General features: G+C 43.5%; 1 pseudogene; it reads right to left on the bottom strand.

Annotated features, from left to right (window-relative positions):
• Nucleotides 1-10,951: 10,951 nt before the first annotated feature.
• Nucleotides 10,952-23,475, bottom strand: LOC137774070 (large ribosomal subunit protein eL24-like; annotated as a pseudogene).
• Between the last annotated feature and the right edge of the window lie 94 nt (nt 23,476-23,569).

Raw genomic sequence — 23,569 nt, forward strand, 5'->3', positions numbered from 1 at the left:
GAAGGATGCAAGCGGCTATGATCAGTTACACCTTCAGGGGATACAGGAGGGCTTCTCAGCAGAAATGACACATGAGGAGGGCTTTCCTGAAGGCAGCTTAGCTGTGCCATTGAGATGGGGAGAGGGGCATCTGTCTCCCCCACCAGAGGAGCAGCCAAGCAGACAGAAGGTCCCCTAAGACACTCCGGGGTACAACCCCTGGAAACCTGTCCACTTTCACCTAGCAGTCCTTTCCGTGCTCACTCCTCTCCAGCCACACCCACTTCCCGGCAGGTTCTCAAACTCACTACCCAGATCCTGCCCCAGGGCTTTTGCACTTCCTCCCCTCCTTCCCTGCCTATCTCTTTCCTCCTCCCTCACTGCTCACGTGCCACTCCTCAGAGAAGCCCTCTCCAACTCCTCTTTCTTTTTTTTTTTTAATTTTTATTGGAGTATAGGTGATTTACAATGTTGTGTAGTTTCTGTTGTACAGCAAAATGAATCAGTTACATGTATACATATATCCCCTCTTTTTTTAGCTTCTTTGCCCATATAGGTCATTACTCCAACTCCTCTTTCTAAAATAACAATCCTTGTTATTTTCCGTACTCTTCCCTGTTTTATTTTTATCAGCATTTTTCTCTACCTGGCATTGTATTTTATCTTTATGTGTTTACCTTATCATGTTCTGTCTCCCTGATAAGAATTTAAGCCCTGTACTTACACGACCTTTTCCTCTAGCTTCTTAGCAGACCTGGAAAGATTCCCCTTTTCTGCATTGGCCACATAACTTTCCCTCTGCCTTAGAATTCCATCACCCAGAGGGCTTTGCATAAAAACTCTTCCCACTCAAGGCAAATGGTCCTCACAATTCATTTGTGAATCCAAATGAGATTGCCTTATCCCCATTTAACCTTTGCTATCTTTTTTTCCTTGGACTTTATTATCTCAAAATGAATCATTCTACCTCTCCCTTACCTGTCTGTGCCCTGGTCTGTGTCAAGCTGTCTGCTGTAATGCTGAGGGCCTGCTTCAGATCTGGGGCAAAAAACGTAAGGTGGGACCTGCTGGCACAGTTGTGTTTTTCTCCAGACTGGTCGAGCTGCTTGGATGCAAGCACATGGAGGACTGGGTAAAGTTGAAGCTTACAACAGAAGGGAGAGGCAGGGTGTGGAGGGTGCCTGCAATGGGGGCCTCACAGAGATGGGTCCTGGAATCTACGCTGAGGAAGTGAGGACGTGGGGACAGATGGCAGGTGATTGGGGGAGGTGGAGGAGCCTTCTCTGCCCCACCCAAAGCCACGTCCTAATTCCCAGAACCTGTGACGGTTACCTCAGAAGGCAAAAGAAACTCTGCAGATGTGATGAAGTTAAGGATCTTGAGATGGGGGGAGATTACTCGGGGTTGTCTGGTGGGTCATAAATGTGGTCACAAGGGTTTTGTTTTTTTTTTTCTTTAAAGTGTAGGCTTATTTATTTATTTATTTTTGGCTGTGTTGGGTCTTCGTTTCTGTGCGAGGGCTTTCTCTAATTGCGGCTAGTGGGGGCCACTCTTCATCGCGGTGCGCGAGCCTCTCAGTATCGCGGCCTCTCTTGTTGCGGAGCACAGGCTCCAGACGCACAGGCTCAGTAATTGTGGCTCACGGGCCTAGTTGCTCCATGGCATGTGGGATCCTCCCAAACCAGGGCTTGAACCCGTGTCCCCTGCATTGGCAGGCAGATTCTCAACCACTGCGACACCAGGGAAGCCCCACAAGGGTTTTTATAAGAGGGAGGTAAGAAGGTCAAAGGATCAAGGAGGAAGTGTGATGGCAGAAGCAGAGGTTAGAGTGATGCACCTTGAAGATGGACGAAGGCCATGAGCGCAGGAGTGTAGGTGGCTTCTAGATGCTAAAAAACACAAGGAAATGGATTCTCCCCTGGAGCTTCTAGGAGGAACCAACCGTGCTGACACCTTGACTTTAGCTCAGTGACACTGATTTAAAAATTCTGACTGCACCATTGTAAGAGAATAAATTTGTGTCGTTTTAAACATCGTCCCTCCAAAAAGAGTTCTGCCCTAAGGCTGTGTGAGAACTGTCAACTCCCAGGGTGTCCCCTGGATTTAATCAGGAAGCCACTTTCATTGCACCCTCATCCTCATCCGTCTCACCATCCTCACCGTTAGCATCTTCAGGCTTACCTTCACTGCCACCAGCCTCAGCAACAGTTAGTATTTACTGAGCTCTTGCCATATACTGGGTTCTTTGATAAGTGTATTATATGCATTATTTAAATTTCCTATCTATAATAACCCTCCATGGAAGATACTATTATTACCCTTATTTGAGAGATGAAGAAAATGAGATTGAAAGTTAACTTATTGGACAGAGGTTTCATAGGCTGTCTACCAGGTAGAGAAATGCACATATTTCCTGTTTCATGGTTTGCCAAATTGTGCCAAACAGGGTTCGAGATTGGAAGTAGGGGAGCTGGTGGGGAAAAGGATCTGATCCCTTAGTATATCCCTTTCTTATACCTGCCTCCCTTTTGGGGATTTGGGGTGGGGGAACAGACACCCCATCCATTAGAACCAAGCTAAGATAGAGCCCTAGTCCCTGATCCATGACTCTGGCCATGGGTCCCTGGAAGACACTCCAGTAATAATAATAATCACCATTTGCAAACCTGCTATGTCCTGGGCACGCCATAAATGGAATTTCTAATCTTCACAACTATCCTGTATAGTAGGTGTTATGACTGACATTTTATCGATGAGGAAACTAAATCCCAGCTAGGTTAAAGGACTGCCCAAGGTTGCCTAGCTGTTATACTTAGAAAGTGGCTAAGTCAAGATTCAAACCAAAGTGTAATATTGCAGTCCATGTTTCAAGTACATACTTTCTGTACTCAACTCCCACAAACAGGGTATATCTTGAGGTCCATTCAGGCTTACACTCACCTTTGGCTTCAGTATCTGGTCTTGTCTTGGTTTAACTGGGGCCTCAGTGGGTAATGTGACTACTGTAGTTCAGATTTCTGCTGAGCTGGACTCTTCATAGGTGGTGTTCTAGCTTTTGAACCCAGATCATAACTACCCCAGCCTTGGGGTTGGTTGCTTGGCTGGCTGCTTGGCCAAGCAAACCTCAGTATTTCATTCTGAGATAGTCACAGGTTCCAGGAATGCGGACATGGACATCTTTTATTAATTATTCAGCTACCACCAAGGGGGGAAGGTGGGGAGGCGGGTGGGATGAATTGGGAGATTGGGATTGACATATATACACTAATATGCATAAAATAGATAACTAATAAGAACCTGCTATATAGCACAGGGAACTCCACTTCGCTGTACAGTAGAAACTAACACAACATTGTAACACAACTATACCCCAATAAAAAAAAAAAAAAAGGAGAAAAGAAAAAAAATTATTCAGCTACCACGGCAGGTAACGCAGATCAACTCAACCTTGGACCTGGCGTCCAGGTCCCTGCTGTCCAAATGTGGCTCTGGAGTCCACATCTCATCTTACTGTACACTTTGTCCCCCTGTCACAAATGGCCAAACTCTCCAGAAATTCAACAGTAAATAGTTATAGAATGCCTACTACATGCCAGTCACTGCGAGAGGCTCCAGGGATTCCAGAGAACCTACTCTCCCATCACAGATGGGAAGCAGAGGGTAAAAAACAAGTAAAAAGAGAATTAAGTAAAATAATTAGAAGTTTTAATAAGTTCTACAAAGTAGCAACATTCTGAGTGACATGGGCAGGAACTCTCTGAGGAGGTGTGCTTAAAACTGGGTCCCAAAGGAAGAAAAAGACCAAGAGCACATAAAAGGGTGTGGGGAAGAAAATTCCAGAGAGAGAGAAAAGGCTGGACTAAAGCCTTTAAGGAACTTGGCCCCTTCAAGGCACTGAAGGAAGGGGAGAATGCCGAAGATGGCCAATGGGGTGGTCGGGGGCCAGATTCTGTGAGCCCCGACAGTCCTCTGGATGTTATTCTCAGCGAAGTCCACTGAAAGGAGAGTACGATTTAAGCTGAGAGAGGTCGTCAATGATATTAAAGGACTTACTTGCCCTCCAAACTCGGGTTGTACAATTCTCCAACAGAAAAATGGAGGACCAAATTCAAGCCACACCTCAAAGCAGGCTCCCTTCCCTTGATGGAGAAAACTGAATGTTCACTCAAAGATGTTTCTCTGTACTTGGAAAGGGGTTCCTGGCCTTGTTCCCATGTCTGACACTGCAGCTTCTTTACAACTCAGCCTCAAAGATAGCTTTTTTTGCCTTAAATATCATCATGCTCTTTCACTATTTCCCAATCTGGGAATCTATCCTAAGGAATAATCATCAATGCAAACAAGAATTTATGTAGGAGACTTACAGCATCATTGCAATAGTGAAAATTTGAAAACAACCTAAATATCCACCAGGAGGGAAATATTTAAATTATACTATATATTGAAATAATGGAATATTATATAGTTATTACAATAATTTGTTTTGAGGATAATGTCTTTCAATATGTTTAGTTATGTAAAAATCTTTGTAATATAACATGAAATTAATGTAAATATTAGTTAAGAATATTATACATATATGCATATACATACACACATTCTCAATTTTATTTGAGGTATTGAAACCAAGCAAGACCCTGGGTACAAAAGCCTTTCCATGTCCCCCAGTTCTTGTTTCTGGAAAAAGACTTTATTCCCCTAGGCCTTCCCTGGGTTCCAAAGAGCAAATTCAAGCAATTGTTAATTATAGAAGTGAGTGAATGCAGAAACTGAGGAAAAGCAGTCAAGAAACAATAGTGTACCACAAAACTGGTAAAACCTGAGTCCTAGTTCCTCCTCAAGGGATATCCATGACAATCTGATACTATATCTTTGAGTTGTTCTGCAGGAACTAAGGCCCCCACCCAGGTGAAGGAGCTAACTACCTGCAAAGATCCCAGACCGTTTGGAACCAGAAGGTTGATGATTGCAGATTCCCGGAAACCACCGTTACCTCCCACCAACCAATCAGAAGAAAGTCATGCCCCCTGCAGCCTTCACCCCAAATGTTTCCTTTAAAAACTATTCCCAGGGCTTCCTTGGTGGTGCAGTGGTTAAGAATCCGCCTGCCAGTGCAGGGGACATGGGTTCGAGCCCTGGTCCGGGAAGATCCCACATGCTGCAGAGCAACTAAACCCATGCACCAAAACTACTGAACCTGTGCTCTAGACCCTGTGAGCCACAACTACTGAGCCCATGTGCCACAACTACTGAAGCCCACACACCTAGAGCCCATGCTCCGCAACAAGAGAAGCCACCACAATTAGAAGCCCGTGCACCGCAATGAAGAGTAGCCCCCGCTCACCGCAATTAGAGAAAGCCTGTGCCCAGCAATGAAGACCCAATGCAGCCACAAAAAAAAAAAAAAAAAAAAATTCCCTAAGGGACTTCCCTGGTGGCACAGTGGTTAAGAATCCTCCTGCCAATGCAGGGGACACGGGTTCGAGCCCTGATCCAGAAAGATCCCACATGCCACAGAGCAACTAAGCCTGTGCACCACAACTACTGAGCCTGTGCTCTAGAGCCCGCGAGCCACAACTACTGAGCCCATGTGCCACAACTAATGAAGCCTGCGCAACTAGAGCCCATGCTCTGCAACAAGAGAAGCCACCCAAATGAGAAGCCCACACACCACAACAAAGAGTAGCCCCCACTCGCCGCAACTAGAGAAAGCCCGTGAACAGCAATGAAGAACCAACGCAGCCAAAAATAAGTAAATTAAAAAAAAAAATTATTCCCTAAAAGCCATTGGGGAGTTTGCATCTTTTGAATATGAGCCACCTGATCTGCTTGGCCCTGCAAAAAACCTTTCTCTGCCCGAAAACTCCGTTTCTATTTGTTCGGCCTCACCGTGTATCAGGCACATGGACTTGGGTTTGATAACAATAAGGTAAAATGAATGTAAAAATAAAAATATTTACAGTGGATATGTAACTGGCATTTTAAAAATATCACCCAGTCCCTAATAGGCACTATAATAATGTTTGTTGATTAAAAAATAATGTTACCGAACAAAATTCATGTCCCCGACACACGGTGAGGCCGAACAAACCAAAAAGTCAGAGTCTGGAGCAGAGAAAGTTTCAGTGCAGGGCCAAGCAAGGAGAATGGGTGGCTAATGCTCAAAAACCCCAAACTCCCTGCTGGTCTGGGGGGAGAGGTTTTTATAGGCAACATTTGTGGTGAGGGCTGCAGGGTGTGTGACTTTCTTCTGATTGTTTGGTGGTGAGGTAGTGGGGAGGTGCTCCAGGAATCTTGTGCTCAGCCTGAAGTTGCCATCCTCCACCTGGGTGGGGGCCTTGGTTCTGCAGAGGGGCTCAAAGATATTGTTATGTCTATTCCTTGAGGAGGACCCAGGACCCTGCCCCAAGGCTGCACTATTGTTTCTTGACTGCTCCTCCCTTGTCTCTGCATCCCCTCTCTTCTCTGATCAGCAACTGTTCGAATCTGCCCTTTGGAACTCAAGGAAGGTCATGGAGGCTGAATGAAGCCTATTTCCTACAAACAAGAAACGGGAGACACGGAAAGGATTTGCACCCGGGAGCTGCACAGGGTCCTGCTCCGTTTCAATAACTCTACAAGAATACAAGAGAATTAACTTCAGGTCTGTGAATGACAACTTACCTCCCCCTTGCAGGAGAGTGCAATGGGTAATGGAAAGTTTGAGAATTCTTAAATTAGAACCTTTTTGCCTTATAAAACGACCTTCCCATCCTTCACCTTGTGACTTCTGAGCCTCTTTTAGAGCATAAAATGTGCTTATTTGTGCCCATCTCAACATCCTTAATCTGGCTTATGCCCAGAAAAGTTATTCATTTCTTAATCTTCATCAGTGAAATAAAGGTGGTGACTGGGGAGATAATATATGTAAAAGAGGCTGGAAGCTATATTTATTGGCACGCAGAATAAGTTGTTGTTTGTGTGGTAATTGGAGTAGCCCTGGGAAATTTGCTCCCTCCCAAATCTTTCTTTCCTTCTAGCACAGTATGAAATGCCGCATTAGAGGGTAATTTGTTTGGCTTAAGGCATCATTAAAATGTAAATACCCAGGATATAGACTAAGCCATTCTCAGTTATAATTAGTTTATCACATCCTTTTCTATAATTCTAGGATCTGACCCTGGGTCCTGCTCTATGGGAGAGTGGATGCCACGTCGGGTGGGAGCTGGTGAGGAAGAAACACACAGGACCAGTGAGAACCAGGTGAGTTTGGCATGATGAGAAGGGCACGGAGCAAGGAGTCTGAACACCTGGATTTGAGCCCTACCTCAGCCACTAATAGTTACGGGAGAGGCTGCTTGGAGAGGGGGTTCAACACTGCCACCAGCACAGTCCTGTCTAACAAAAGCAAATTACTGTCACCCTGGGCACAGGTGATGAGTCCCAGGACAGCTGATCCCCAGGCCAGGTGGCAGTCTTCGAGGAGATCTGACACAAGAATATTGTCCACGAAGAATAACTATGAAACTAAAGGGGGACTTCCCTGGTGATGCAGTGGTTAAGAATCCGCCTGCCTTGGGCTTCCCTGGTGACGCAGTGGTTGAGAATCTGCCTGCCAATGCAGGGGACACAGGTTTGAGCCCTGCTCTGGGAAGATCCCACATGCCACGGAGCAACTGGGCCCATGAGCCACAATTACTGAGCCTGCGCGTCTGGAGCCTGTGCTCCGCAACAAGAGAGGCCGCGATAGTGAGAAGCCCGCGCGCCGCGATGAAGAGTGGCCCCCGCTTGCCACTAGAGAAAGCCCACGCACAGAAACGAAGACCCAACACAGCCATAAATAAATTAAAAAAATAAAAAAAAAAGAATCCGCCTGCCAATGCAGGGGACACGGGTTCCATCCCTGGTCCGAGAAGATCGCATATGCTGTGGAGCAACTAAGCCCATGCGCCACAACTACTGAGCCTGCGCTCTAGAGCCCGCAAGCCACAACTACTGAGCCCTCGTGCCACAACTACAGAAGCCCGCATGCCTAGAGCCCGTGCTCCGCAACAAGAGAAGCCACCGCAATGAGAAGCCTGCACACCACAACGAAGAGTAGCCCCCGCTCGCCACAACTAGAGAAAGCCTGTGCACAGCAACGAAGACTCAACATAGCCAAAAATAAAGAAAGGGAGGGAGGGAGGGTGGGAGGGAGGAAGGAAGGAAGGAAGCAGAGAAGGGAGGAGGAAACTAAAAGAACCAATCAGCCCCTCTCTTGGGAACTTTTTTTTTTTTTGGCAGCGCCATGCAGCTTACAGGATCTCAGTTCCTGACCAGGGACTGAACCCAGGCCACGGTAGTGAAAGCCCTGAATCCTAACCACTAGGCCACCAGGGAACTCCCTCTTGGGAACTTTAAAGGCTAGACTGAGAGAAGGACTTAGCAATGGGCACAAGCCGATGATCCACAGAGACCCAGCAAGCAGAAACCACAAGCAGGAGAGGCCAAGAGTCAGCATGAGCCATAAAGAAGACAGACGAGTTGGTTTTTTTCTTCTCAAGTTATTGACCTGTGGCAGCAGAAGTAGCAGGAATAGCAGAGGCGGAGATAAGAGGAGTGAGGCTGTCACCAGGGGTAACCCTTGGGTGGGACTAAGAATTCCCTAATTCTGGGTGTGTGTCCAGATGCCTGTTTCCTGTGCTGTATCAACCCCTGCAGAACCTTAGAATGTTCCAACATCCATAAAGCCTGGCTGTATGGCTGCTGGGATTGCGTCTTACATTTTCCACTTGCCTGCATGGACCAGGGTCTCCTACCACACACTCTTCTCCAATACACACACACACGTACATACACACACACACACGCACACACATGCCTATCCCCCATCAGAGTAGGGAACCAAGATGTGCCTCTGTTGCTTTCAGCTCCAGAGTCTTGTTAGCTTGAGATAAATTCCCCTGATCTGTTTTTTTCTAAAATGAAGGAGCTAGATTTCACTAGACAGTCTCTAAGGTCCCATCTGGATCTTGCCTTTAGAATTGCATGAATCCAACAAAGATGTGAAGAGATTCGGATTGAACCATGTTTTTATTATAGTACCTTCGCCCACATTAAGGGAGACGGGGTCTAAGAATTTACCTCTTCCTTGCTGTGGAAATCCAGTGACTGTCATGGCTTGCCATGACAAGAGTTAAGACAACAGGAGAGAGCCTGAGATGACTGAAGTGTGTGTGTGTGTGTGTGTGTGTGTTTGTGTGTGTGTTGGGGAAAAGGAGCTGATGAATGGAGAGATGGAGAAGTAGAAATTAGTTCAGAAGACAGGCTGAGAAGCAGAGTGGGCTGAAGCAGTCAGGACTGAATTAAGAAAGCTTGAGGTTTGCTGCTTTCAAACTAGTCCTAATTACAGTACTTGAGTGTATATAATGGGTCTGGTGCCTTTTCTCCAAATGAAGTTGACATATGTCTGCTCAAATAAATCAGTGCTCCTATCTCTATGGACTCATTTTGTGGGAATGACAAGCACACATGCTGACTGGAATAGAGATGAGGAGAGGGCACAGCAGCAGGAAAAAGAAAGACAGGGACGTTGTACAATTGATCAGACCTTCCCTTTGCCACAGGATAATATCCAAACTCCCAGCTATATGCGTGCCTGGACCTGCCTCCATCTTTGCCTTCCCACTACATATCCTATGAGCCAAGCATATTAAGTTTCCTAGTGCTTTAATAATATTTCATTTTCTTTCTTGCCTTTATGGCTTTATGTATCCTGTTCTCTCTGCTGGAAAAGTCTTGACTCCCTTACCTATGTAGTGAATGCTTCTTCTTCCTGCAAAACATGAATCAAAATTCATAGCCCCCAACTAGAATATAAACCCTGATAGGGCAGAGCCCTTGCTGTCTTGTTCATGACTGTATCTCCAATGGCTAGAGCAGTATCTGGCACTTAAGCTGGCACTCAGTCAATGTTAGATGTATGGATGGATGGATGGATGGATGGATGGATGAATGGGAGGATGGATGCATACATGGACTATTCATAAAGCTTTCCCTTAATCCCCACAAGTCCCTTTGCATGCAAGTCTTTCCTTTCCTGATGTCCTTTCAGCACTTTGTACATATCTTTATTAGTTGTTATTCCCAAGAGACTAAAATCTCCTAAAGGGAAGATAACATGCCGTAGTAGAGGCAGAGAGTAATGGGAGTAGGGGGAGGAGGAAACCTGCTATTTACAACCACAAATTTCCATTTACCAAGGCTGGATTCTGTTAAGTAGAGATCCCCTACTGTGCTGTTGAGCTCTCAAATACCCCATTAGCCTGGGACCTGGGACCTGGGTACCTTCTCAGAAAGCAAAGAGAAGAATTTTAAGAGACATGAGGAAGAGAGCAGGAAGGTGGCGTCACTGGGTGTCTGTGCTGGGACAGTGGAAAGTCACTGTTAGTGATAAGGCTGGATGACAGTAGATTTGAAGATATCACCTTACTGCATTGTAAACCCTCCGTCTGTCCCCTTAAGTCTTCAGGAAGTCCTATATCACATGCTTGGAGTGAAAGTTTCAGCAGGAAGAAGGGGCAGCACCTAGAATTTTGCCAGGTGATTCATCAACCTGTGAACTCAGGAAAAACAGGAGCTCAGGTCAGAACAAACTGTAAGCTTCCTGGGAACGTGGTTATCTCAGGGTGGGCTTTGCACTCCCATGGGGCATAGAATGGGGTTCAAGACAATCATGTCTAGATATTTGGGACCAGGGAAGGTCCAGCTGATGGCTAACTCCTAGAAGGCTCTGACCAAATTTGTTGGGGAAAAAAAAAAAGCAGGGATGAGAGGAAATGAGTGTAGAGGAAAGGGAAAGATGTGAATATGTATGCCTTGTTTTAAGAACGGAATCCCTTTTTTAGAGTCAGATCTTTATTTTAAAATCCGATCTAAAAAATAATAATTAATTAATTTAAAAAATCTGATCTGGCAATTTGACATTTTCCACCAACTCAGGGAGCAGAAACCTTCACTTCACAATTTGACAATTTCCACCAACTCAGGGAGCAGAAACCTTCACGGGCTTCACAATATTTTTCTCACGTGCTGCCTTTGAGGGAGGTTTAGCAGCAGCCTTTGCTGTATTTTTAGATGCTTTCTTAGCCCTCTTTTGCTTCCTTGGCAGCCCTGTTAGGTTGTTCTAGTTGAGCCTTTCTGATTCCTCTTAGCCCTTATATCAGCAAGGGCTATACCCGTGATGAATTTGACTATACCGTGGGTTCTTTTTAAAATTTCTTCAGCTCTCCCTTTTTGTGCTTTCTTCTGGAGAGAACAGTCCAGTTCACCTGACAAGGATTCCTCTTGGAAAGGAACGCCAAATTGCAATTTGCATTATGAAGTTGGAAAACCTTCCAGTAGGTCCTGGTGTAGAGCCTCCGGTGTCCAGGGTAGATTGTATACCCACCAAAACTGCAGAGCTCGACCCTCTTGTCTGCAGCTGCCAGGGAAGAGGAAAGATGGCAAAGAGAAGAACTGGGTCTTGATTATTTAGTGCAGATATGGAAATGAAGATAGTACCCTTGTAATAATAAGAGCTACTCAAAATTAGAATTTTCTCTCACAAACTGTCAGCAAAGTCTTTAGCAAAATTAAAAATGGGAGAAAATTTGTCTTACCCTCTCATCCATTTCATCCCAGATGTCAGGTGCTCTCCCAAAAGCATTTGCACTGCCAGAGGACAACTTTCTAACCCCAAAAGACCTCTAAAGGAAGGAATTGCATGTGTGGGAAAAGAGAGGGAAGGCTTTATGCATGAGAACTTTAGGATTCTCTTCCTTTTCTCTGGGTCGACAAAACTCCCCACTGAATCAAGGAGTAATTAGAGGTTCCACCTTGAGCCCTCATACCTTTTCCCTCTATAAGTCCTCCTGCCCAGTTTTGAGCACATTGGTGGACTTAATAACTAACTGACCACTGATCATCTTTTTGGGCTTCCCCTCCAAAGGACCTTTTTCTGCACTGGAAGCCTCCACACCTACAGATCTTTGTGCCACACGGGAATTTTTTTTTTTTTTTAAAGAAAAATCTGTAGGTGAAAAATTACTAGTGAAACTGTGTGCGTGTATGTGCGTGCAACATGAAAGTATAGTAGCACCTAAGGAGCTCAAATCTTGGTTCCTGTAAAACTGCAAATTGATGTGGTATTAACACAAAAAGAACACAGTGGAAAAAACATAACTGTGTGTTTGCTGTGTACAGATTCTCTGCCATCTGTCCCCACCTTCCCTTCTCTGTGTTCACGGCTCTAACTTAGGATCCCTAGTATCTCCCATCTTGTTCCTGATTGACCTAACAATTTATCTCCTCTCCATCAATTTCCATCCTCCATCAACTAGTATTAAAATGCTGTTCTGATTCTGCTGTCACCTGTGCCCTATTATGAAGAATTAAGAATAGACTCTCTCATCAGCATGTCTCCTGGGCTGCTGCTTCAAGTTTCTGCTTTCTTGGGTGAAATTTAGTCCTTCCTATTCTCCAAACAGAGTACTTTTTACAGGTTCCTACTGTTAGAATTCATTGTTTTTGTGTCTGTTTCCACACAAGATTGTGATCCCCCCAGGATCCAACCATGCCTTAGTTCTCTGTAGCTCTGTGGCTCTGGCCCAATTCACTCACTCCATGACTGTTTGTTGAATGAGTAATGGGCATGAAAGAAACATTTTTAAAGTAATCGGGAAGCTACAGTATTCAAAGCTCCCCACAATTTGGAGTGAGACCAATGTAATGTAGTAAAAAAGTAAAGATGTGGGAATAGACAAACTCAAAGTTTCAATTTAATCCCTGTGACTGAGTAGCTGTGTTGGACAAGTTCTATAGCTCCCTGAGCCTCAGGTACTTCCATCTGGTTGTTATGAGGATGGGATGCAGGCTGTCAGGTTTCACATCCTGACTTGACCTCTTGCCAGCTATGAGATATTAGGCAAGTTACTTCACCTCTTTGTATTGTACTGCACTTTTATGGGTATGCAAAGTAAACCTCAACAAAGCTGTTTTTATTTATTTTTTAAAATTAATTAATTAATTTATTTTTTGGCTGCACTGGGTCTTCAGTGCTGTGCATGGGCTTTCTCTAGTAGCAGGGGCTACTCTTCGTTGCAGTGTGCGGGCTTCTCATTGCGGTGGCTTCTCTTGTTGCAGAGCATGGGCTCTAGGCGCACGGGCTTCAGTAGTTGTGGCGCATGGGCCCAGCTGCTCCGCAGCATGGGGGATCTTCCCAGACCAGGGCTCGAACCCGTGTCCCCTGCATTGGCAGGCAGATTCCCAACGACTGCGCCACCAGGGAAGCCCAACAAAGCTGTTTTTAAAAAAAGGAAGGGAAAGCTACCCAGGTCTTCTTGTATTCCCTCCACGGGTGAGAATTGCTGTTCTTAAGCATTCACGTAGTGCTTTGTTCATCGTGACCGCTTGGCACGATGTGTGCATCAAAATGTAACTGGATTGATTTAAATGTATGGAACAAATGGCCTCTGTGTTAAAGCCAGGTCATAATTACTTTAAGTTCCTTTGAAGGCTATAGCCCTTCATAGAAATCTGTATTACATTAAAAGGCATAGAGTCCTTTGGCCCAGGTGCCTTGGCAGTCACCCTGGAGCTGGCTGAGTGATTGGCTTCCTGGGGACGACCATGGCATAGAAACTAGAAGGGCACTCCCTGTGCACTCCCACCATGCAGGGCACACAGCTCCCTGCACCCCAAAAAATAGGAAACACCCCTTTTCCCAGTGAATCTTGGGGAAATGGGCTGGTAATATAGCCATGAAATTGTCCATTTGGCTTAAGGATTTGAGATGAACTTCTGCTTTCAGTACCCTCCCTTACCAGCTAACCTGTATTTTCTCTGCCTGGGAACAGTAGGATGAAACTGAACTATTTCTGTGGTTTGGTGTATCATTACGGGCCTATGTGAAATTATGAGTTTAAATGAACTAGAAAGAGAGAATCCTTTTTGACTGTGGGTGTTGCCTAGTTATCTAGAGAAAAGAGTGATTACCTACTTTAGATTTGTCATAGGAAAAATAAAGTGTCCAGCTCCCTTTGTGACAGCAGAATAAGGAGCGATTGAGTCACTGCTGTATTTGTGGAGGGCGAAACAAAGGATCTGGTTTCCCCCAGCTGACACCCCGTTTAAAAACGTAAAGATAAATGAGTGTAGCTTCTCTGTGGCTGAAAATACTGCATTCAATTTTGTTTTACCTAAAACACCATTTTCTGATGAGAATTTTCAGACTTTTTTTCTATAACTGATGGCCAGTGGGGTATTTTAAGAGAAATGCAGGGGCCCCTCCATCCTTTATCTGTTCATGGTACTTTGGTAATATGCAGCCAAGCTCCTGTTCTAATGAGTGTTCTTTGTGGGGAAGGTCAGAAGAAGGAAAAGAAAGTTCATGCTAAGCTCTTCTGGGTGAGATAAAAGTTACGCTAGGAAGTGAGATTACAATCAAGATAGGAAGTCACTGAGTTGCACCTGCAGGTGCTGGGGAAGTTCTGAGAAAGGAGAGATCAACTGAGACAAGAGGAGTCAAAGGAATGAGAAGGAGAGAGAATGTGTAAATATTGATTTGAGTGTCCGCTCTAGTTTTTTCATTCTCACAACAACTTGAAAGTTAGGTATTGTTTTCCCCATTTTGTTCAGGAAATTGCAGCACAATGAGATTTCATCTTCTGCCCAAGCTCATACAGCTAACAAGCACCTGAGTTTAGATTGGAGCCCAGGTTTGTCTGTATCCAAGGCGCTTATTCATCCCATTCTCTCTTGGACTTGAGATGAGACTTGAAAAATGATTATGAATCGGACGGGTACTGGTAATAAAGTAGGAATGCTCCAGGGTTAGCTAAGTAGAAGGAAGTATAATTTGGATTGGTACTTTATAAGGGCAAATCCTCTTTTTTTTTTTTAACTTTGGGAATTGCTGTGCAGAAGTAAGCCAAGGAGAGTGAAAGCATCCCAGTGACCTTCTTCCCTTGGAAGCTCTCCTGATGCTCTGGTGCCTCAGATTTTTGCCTTGACAGCTTTGTGGAGACAGTCCATTCCAGTGCTGGAAAGTTCCATAATTTTCTGAGCAGATGGCAGTGTTTGGACCGTATTTCAGGACTTACAGATTTTGTCCAGGAATTTTTAATTTTCACTTTCTGGTATAATTCATATGATCCTTGACAGCTTGCCTTGCTGAAATATTTTCTTTTTAAGCTCTACCCTCCCAGTTAGTCTCTACCTGACTGAGCCACTGGCCAATTTAAACAAATAAATAGTCATTTTTATAGTAGCAATTCATACCTAGTTTTTACAAAAGTAATTCAAACTATCATTTCTGTGGAAATTTTCAAAGCCCATCTCAAATGTTCATCTCCCTAATTCTGGTTCTATCTCTGTAAGGTAGTCAGAAAGGAAAGGAGAATTAGCAAAGATGGTTGAACTGCTAGTCACTTACATATACCTTATCTTATTGTATCATCGTCATTAATGGGTTTTTGGGAGCACAGAATAGGACTGATAGGAACAACCATACTCCTTAGTTTGTGGTGCATTATTGATACCACCACCGACATAGTCCCTTTTAAATTTAATTTTATGCATTTTTTTTGTCTTCTTCATCTTCCATGCTCAAAGCCGTTTGCCACCTCCTTGCCACCATTCACATTCATGCTCCTGTATTTAATGTATATCATTCCATCATCCATGCCTTTATTCACAAATTTGTGTAACAATGAACAACAGAAAGCATTATTTTATGTTTTACATCAATTGCATTGTGCTAAGCATTTCATTGTGTTTTTTACTTTTTAAGCTCAATACTATATTTGTGAACTATCCTTATTGATATATATGGATCTAGTTCCTTCTTTCTGATTGATAAACTGTATTTGATAACATGCATGTACCCCACCATGCTCATCCTTTCTCTGTTCAGTTTTTAGGTTGCTTTCAAATCTTTGCACTGACAAACATTAACAACAATGCTGTCATGAATCTTCCTCCCCTTGTTTCTTAGTGAAAGATTTTCTAAGGTACCCAAGCATGGAATTTTCCTGGGTCATAGGCTATATGTGCACTTAATTTTACTAAATAACACTAAATTGTTCTCCAAAAGCTTATAGTCTCACCAACAGTACATGAGTCTTTCTGTTTCCCCACTTTCATCAGCATTTGATAGCTTATAACTCAATTTTTGCTTACTGTTGAGAGTAAAATGGCATCTTATTTTAATTGCATTTTTATGACTGTTAATGACGTTAAGTCGCTCCTCATGAATTCAACTAGCTGCAAGAGTTTCTTCCTTCTGTGACCTGCTTAGTCATCCATTGCCCATTTTTCTATGAGGTTGCGCATCATTTTCTTGCAGATTTATAGAAATTCCTATATATTCTAGATGTATATCCATTAACAATATACAATATTTTATTATCAATCTACTTTGTAAATGTTTTATTTCAGTTGCCCACCTGGAAGTCATCAGTTGACTTTCTATCTACCACCCATCCTTGAACAAAAACTTTTTATTTTAATGTAGTAAAAACCAACAAATTTCCCCCTTTATGATTTTGGAGTTTTGTTTAAAAAATCACTACTACTTCTACTTTCAGAATGGCAGCATGAGGAGCTCTGTGGATCACTTCACAGGATACAACTATAAATGGTGAAAATTATATAAAACAACCATTTATATATCTGAAGAAAATGAAGACACTAATTTCAAAAAGATCCATACACGCCAATGTTCGTATCAGCACTATGTTCACAGCAGTTTATCTATGTATAAAATAGATAAACTACAAGGATATATTGTACAACACAGGGAATAGAGCCAATATTTTATAATAACGGTAAATGGAGTGTAATCTGTAAAAACTTTGAATTACTATGTTCTATACCTGAAACTAATGTAATATTATGAATCAAGTCCACTTCAATAAATAAATAAATATGGAAATTGTCCTAAGGGCAGAGAGCCATTGAAGAAATATTTACTCAAGAAAAGCTACTAGGGGGCTTCCCTGGTGGTGCAGTGGTTAAGAATCCGCCTGCCAATTCAGGGGACACAGGTTCGAGCCCTGGTCCGGGAAGATCACACATGCCGCGGAGCAACTGAGCCCGTGCGCCACAACTACTGAGCCTGCACTCTAGCGCCCATGAGCCACAACTACTGAGCCCAAGTGCCACAACTACTGAAGCCTGCACGCCTAGAGCCCGTGCTCTGCAACAAGAGAAGCCACCCAATGAGAAGCCCACGCACCGCAACGAAGAGTAACCCCCACTCGCTGCAACTAGAGAAAGCCCGCGCACGGCAACAAAGACCCAACACAGCCAAAAATAAAAAATAAATAAATAAAATAAATAAATTTATTAAAAAAAAAAGAAAAGCTACTAGGGAATTCTCTAGTGGTCCAGTGGTTAGGCCTCGGCACTTTCACTCACGGGATCCAGGATCAATCCCTGGTTGGGGAACTAAGATCCCGCAAGCACTGGGGTGCAGCCAAAAAAAAAAGCAAAGCTACTAAGTCTCAGTAATAACAACATGGATCTGCAGCATTTGAGCCACCACCTCCTTCCCTCATCCACGTCTCTTAAATGACTGAAGCTCCAATCCAAGGGGGTGTGGCCAAGAAAACAAGGCTCCCTTTCCTCTCAGCTTCCAGTCACGGACCAGAGTACCTCACCAGGAGTGGCAGACCTCCAGCATTTCTCTCTCTTCCCTGGAAGAAATGCTATTAGCTCCTTCTCTAGCTCACATAAATCTTAATCATTACTACTCTCAGTCATTTTGTTTTTCATTATGTTTTTGGGCACCAAATCCCTGTGAGACGGGCAGACTGTGTTTCTTCTCCCTCATTTAAAGGTGAGGAAAGCAAGGCTCAAAGATGTTAAAGTAGTTCATCAATACCCAGTGATGTGCTGGTAAATGTTTAACAACAAGTTTTCTAGGGAGGGTTGTGGATGAAGGAGCCCTGACTGACAGCATTTGCCAACTTCCATGGTGTAAATACTCCCTCCACAGCAAATTTCAAGCTACCAACATGATGTCCCTGAACTTGAAACAGGGCAGAAATTGACCCTAAATCCAGTGTGAGCCAATTCCAACACACCACTATATGAGAAAGAGAACTCGTGGAAAGGAGGCGGAAACTGATTTCTGAGTACCTGTTAAGTACTGGGTAATCTCCAAGGTGCTTCACCAACAGTATCTTCCCTCATCACGATAATAAACGTTTGTGGTAGGTATTCATTATCCCCATTTTAAAGCTGTGGAAAATAAGACTTAGGTTAGGTAACATGCCCAAGGTTGTTTGCTAATATACGGGATGATATTTGGCTAAGCCAATGGAAAACCCTCCCTCCTCCTTTACTTTTCAAATCTCCTATATATTCGGGTTCTCCATCACTGGTCTTGGTAAAAGTCCTATTTTTACCTGGACTGATTTCTATGCCAGCTCCCTCAAGGCTCTGCCCAAGACCGAGGTGACACCAGCTTGACTCACCAAAGATGCCTACAGCTGCATTTCCTGCTCCATTGAATGTTATGAGTTCTTCTAAAATATTTTAGGGTTTCCACAGAACAGAAGGGTCATGGAGCCAGGGGTGGAGAGCTTTCAAGGGGGGCAAATACAAGTGTTCGTGTGGTCACTCTGGCCCTAGGACATCCCTCTCCAGGCTTGGATCCACGGTCAGCGTGTATGTGATCATGAAACGTAGAATAAGACAGCATCAGCAGTGTGCATGGGATAGGAAGAGAAGCCCATCAGGATGACAGAAATTTATATTTCATTTTAAACTCATTTCAAGTAACCTCAGCTACAACGAAGAATGAGTTTATAAGCAAGATGGGTACAAAACAAAACAAATGGGTAAGGGAGGCAAGGGACTATTTTTTGAAGCAAAATTTCACCTTCAAAATCTATTTATTGGTCTAACTGGTAGACAGTAGTTTCTTTTAGCACGTAAGGGAGCAGTTGGCTACCTTCTCCCACCTGAATATACAACAGACATTATCAAACTTGACCTTGTCTCTCCCTAGTGTCAAAAACAATTACACATACTCATGATTGAGTGCTGCGATGTATCATATGGTTTACATACATGTCTCTAATTCTTACCACAAATCTAGACATTTAATAACATAGCCCTGTTTTAATCTTGGCAGTAGGGCTCAGATATTTAAGTAACTTGCAAAGACCCTCAGCTGGGATTTGAATCTGCGTCTACCTAACCTCCAAGCACACGATGTCTCCATCACCCCATCCTGAAACGTAGGACCCAGACCAAAGCTCTGCTTCCTCAGCTGCCTCTCTGGGGCCCCTGTGCTGCCTTCTGTTTCTGTTGTTTCCCGTTTCCTTGCGTGGCTGCTCTATTTGATGCCAATCTCAGTTCTGAAAGCTGGGTTAGTGGCACCTGGCACGTGGGCAGACATAATTAAAAGACACTTTCCACCTGTCCTGTGTTCTCTTTGGTGAGGCAAACAGCAGCTAATGAAGCTTGCTGACATCCAAGTTACAGTCCTGGGGGAAGGCATGGTACGCACACACCCATTTCATAGATCAGGCAAACAGAGGACTAGGGAAAGAACCAGACCTACTCAAAACAAATGGGTGGGAAGAAAAGCCTAACACTTTGTCCTGTTGCCTCATCATTAGTACCTGCTCATCTAGATTACCTTTGAGGTCATGTTATTATTCTAAAACTTGATATCTAGAGGTCTATTTCAGAACTTTTCCAGAGGGACAAATTACCTGAGCCAGATGAATACTTTTTTTTTTTTAATTTATTTATTTATTTTTGGCTGTGTTGGGTCTTCGTTTCTGTGCGAGGGCTTTCTCTAGTTGTGGCAAGCGGGGGCCACTCTTCATCGCAGTGCGTGGGCCTCTCACTATCGCGGCCTCTCTTGTTGCGTAGCACAGGCTCCAGACGCACAGGCTCAGTAGTTGTGGCGCACAGGCCTAGTTGCTCCGCGGCATGTGGGATCCTCCCAGACCAGGGCTCGAACCCATGTCCCCTGCATTGGCAGGCAGATTCTCAACCACTGTGCCACCAGAGAAGCCCCAGATGAATACTTTTTGAGCAGACCATCCAAGATCTAGCTAATACAATTCCATGCTCCATTTCATGGCAGAGAATACACTATGTACCCATGAAGGGGACTTCGGATATGTATTTTTTTTTTTGCAAAGAAACCTGAACTATGGCAGCAGACTGTGGCACTGGAAAACTTCTAAAGGTAAGTGAGGGAACCCTTCCTGGTGAAAGAAACATTCACAAAACACCCAGGGATCCATGGGGATGTACGGTTTAGTTTCAAAGATGTAGTGGTGACACGGCCTGTGATATAAAGAACGGTGTGAAATCAAAGTATGGGCTGTTCTCTGATGCGTATCACAGAGCCCAAAGATGTATGTTTTTACCCATCTGTGGTGACTCTGAGCCTCTTTGATTTCAGCGTCCTTGGGAATACAAAGTGATGCATGATTCACTGATTCATTGATTCAACACACGTTTGTTGAGCACGTGCTATGTACAATGTACTGTATTACAATCTGAGGATTCAACAGAGGACAGGACAGATGGTCCATGCCTTTGTGGAGCTTACAGTCCAAGTGAGAAATGGGTATTATTCAAGTAATTACAGGAATACTAACTTTGTTAAAGATAGCCACACCGGATCTAATCGGGGGAGGGGGAGTTGTAATCATTTTAGAGATTGAAAACCAAGACTCTAGAATGTTGTCACAAATCTAGAAAATCTAATTGACCCGGACTTAATCCAGATTTTCAGACTCTTGCATCCAAATGTGGGAAAATAAGGTTTAATTTGTGTCATCTTAATTGACAGGCTGTACTAGGAATGTAGCTATCAAATAAATGGGGAATTCACTGGTGGTCCAGTGGTTAGGACTTGGAGCTCTTGCTTCTGGGAGCCTGGGTTCGATCCCTGGTCAGGGAACTAAGGTCCCACAAGCCCTGAGGTGTGGCAAAAAATAATAATAATAAAATAAAATAAATAAAATAAAATAAAATAAAATAGCCGTGCTATTCATTTGTTATGTTGGGTCAAGATTCCAGGGCCCGCTCCGAGCACAGCTGAGATCAGTAGGTGGAGAAACCAGAACATGCCATGTAGGCTGACTGCAGGTCAAAACCGTGTTTGTCCTTCTCGCTTGTTATCTAGTTAGGAAACCAAGTGGCCCTAACCTTCCCCCTCCCCATCAGCAGTATTCCTTCTTTCATTCAGTGATTCATTCAAAACATTATAAACTTAATAAACTTCAGTTTATTCAGTTAATTATTCAGTTAATAAACTTCAGTTATTTATTCAGTTAATAAACTTCAGCTAATAAACTTCAGCTATATACCAGACATTGTTCTAGGTCCTGAAGATACAGAGGTGAGCAAGACAGAGAATATCTCTACCCTCCTGGATTTATAGACTACAGTCTAGTCATCAATAATTACATTAGGGTAACCAGTAACCACTTTTTTTTCCAATAGAGCATAAATAAACAATTCAGGGAGTTCATGTTCCCATCATCTGCTGTAAATCCCCTTACCATGTTCTGTTAATCTTGCTCATGGTCAGTGGTCTGTGGTGGCAATGTTTACATAATGAATTAGCTGAGCCATGCTTGGAAGACTTCAAAGCCCAGCATACCTCCGTAGTCAAACTTCTAACTAGTCCTTTAAGCCAAGACTAACAAATTGCTCAGATGGAAATAATAAAAGCTGATCAGACAAGGGTATTTATTAATTATCAAAAGGAAATTCAAAAAGGAAAACAAAAATGGAAGGCAAAGCTCTTGTCCCTGAAAAAGTGCATCATTCAAATCACAAAGCAGGCAGAAGTAACCCATGAATGAGTATCAACCTGGAACTCTAGATCTCATGACAAAGTTAAGAAAGAGTGAAATGCATTCAGTCAACAGATATTTACTGGGAGCTCATTAGATGCCAGTTTCTGTTCTAGGCATGGAGGGTAAAGCAATGCAGTAGGCAGTATCCCTGCCCTTGTGGGTCACATATTCCAGTGGGAGCCAGAGGCCATAAACAAATTATTGAATAAAATTATAAAATGATGTCAGCTGTTTGGATGAATATAAAGTAGGGTAAAGGAATATGATTGATTAGGGATGCTATTTTGTATAAGGAAGTCAGAAAAGGAGGAGGCATGATGTATGAGACATGAGAACTTATGGGGGGAGAGAGTTCCTAGGGGAGACATAGGCCATGAAGTGTAGTTGGCTGGCATTTCAAGGACCAGGATAAAGACAATGAAGATGGAGGGGAGTACGTGCAGCTACATTTTTCAGGCCTTGGTGCCCTTGCATTCCTCCTCCATTTCTTTCAAATGATATTGCTTTGACATTCCATCTGAGAGCAGGAGAACAGAAGTTAAAAACATGGGTCACCGTCTACCATTAATGGAGTTGATTATAGGAGCACCACAGGAGAGTCTGGTTTTGGAGCGTGCATTACTATCCTCCCCTGCTTTCTTATCTCCAAACGCCTGCACTGGGAAGCAATGGAAAAGAGAAAGACATCAGCCTTGGTGAGGTTTACTTCTGTTCAGAGGGTTCCTACTTCTCGATATCCAATTAGTATTTAGGTATACTCTCATAATTTTTTTATTTGGGGACTTAGATTAGTTTTTAGATAACAGTGACTTGGTATATGACATTCCTATTTGAAAGATAAGAAAATTAAGTTTCAGAGAGGCTGGTCACCACATCCATCCACCACCAAACAGGACTGTGGGAAAGAAGGTCTCACTACACAGTATGTTGGTTCCCACCCCAGAAGCTCTAGACTGTTCCGCAAGACACAGCCATGAGCTACGGTAGATCTAAGTATGCATCACTCAGCGAGATTGGAATTACTTTAGGAAATTCTGATAAAATACTACCAACTAGAAAATTCACTTAAAGGAGATCTGTGAAAAACACCTTAGGAGGGGGATTTCTTTTCCTGTGAGTTTCCTCCCATCAGACTCAACAACCCCCTCTTAGGAATTCCCTGGTTGTCCAGGGGTTAGGGCTCCATGCTTTCACTAGGTTCAATCCCTAGTTGGGGAACTAAGATCCTGCAAGCCGCACGGCGTAGCAAAAAAAAAAAACAAAACAAAAACCCTCTTATAATAAATATTTTGTAATATCCTTTTCTTTACTCTGAAATGCAATTCACAGATGATATAACCTCCTGGTTATTTGTCAAATGGAGATATGTTCTAGACCCAGATAATTATAAACAGGTTCCTCACCTACATCAACGTCCAAGGGGATGTATGCAAGTGGGGTAGGACTGAAAAGTTGTTATAGAACATGGGTCAGTTATTTATGTGGACGTGTCCCACACAATGAGCATCACTGGTCCTTGCCCACTCTGCGTCAGTCCTTATAACTCCCAAATTTCCAAAATTCTCTCTAGGTGGCATTACGTTTCACATCAATTTCTTTCCTTTTGAACGTCAGCATATTTGACCTACAGAAGAAAGCTGAGACACTCACCTTTAGCCATGTGTAATGGGTTGCGTGGTGGCCCCTGCAAAAGGTATGTCAATATCCTAACCCCTCAAACCTGTGTATGTGAGCTTATTTGGAAAAGGGGTCTC

This window comes from Eschrichtius robustus, chromosome 12 (genome assembly GCF_028021215.1).
Source record: "Eschrichtius robustus isolate mEscRob2 chromosome 12, mEscRob2.pri, whole genome shotgun sequence".
NCBI lineage: Eukaryota > Metazoa > Chordata > Mammalia > Artiodactyla > Eschrichtiidae > Eschrichtius > Eschrichtius robustus.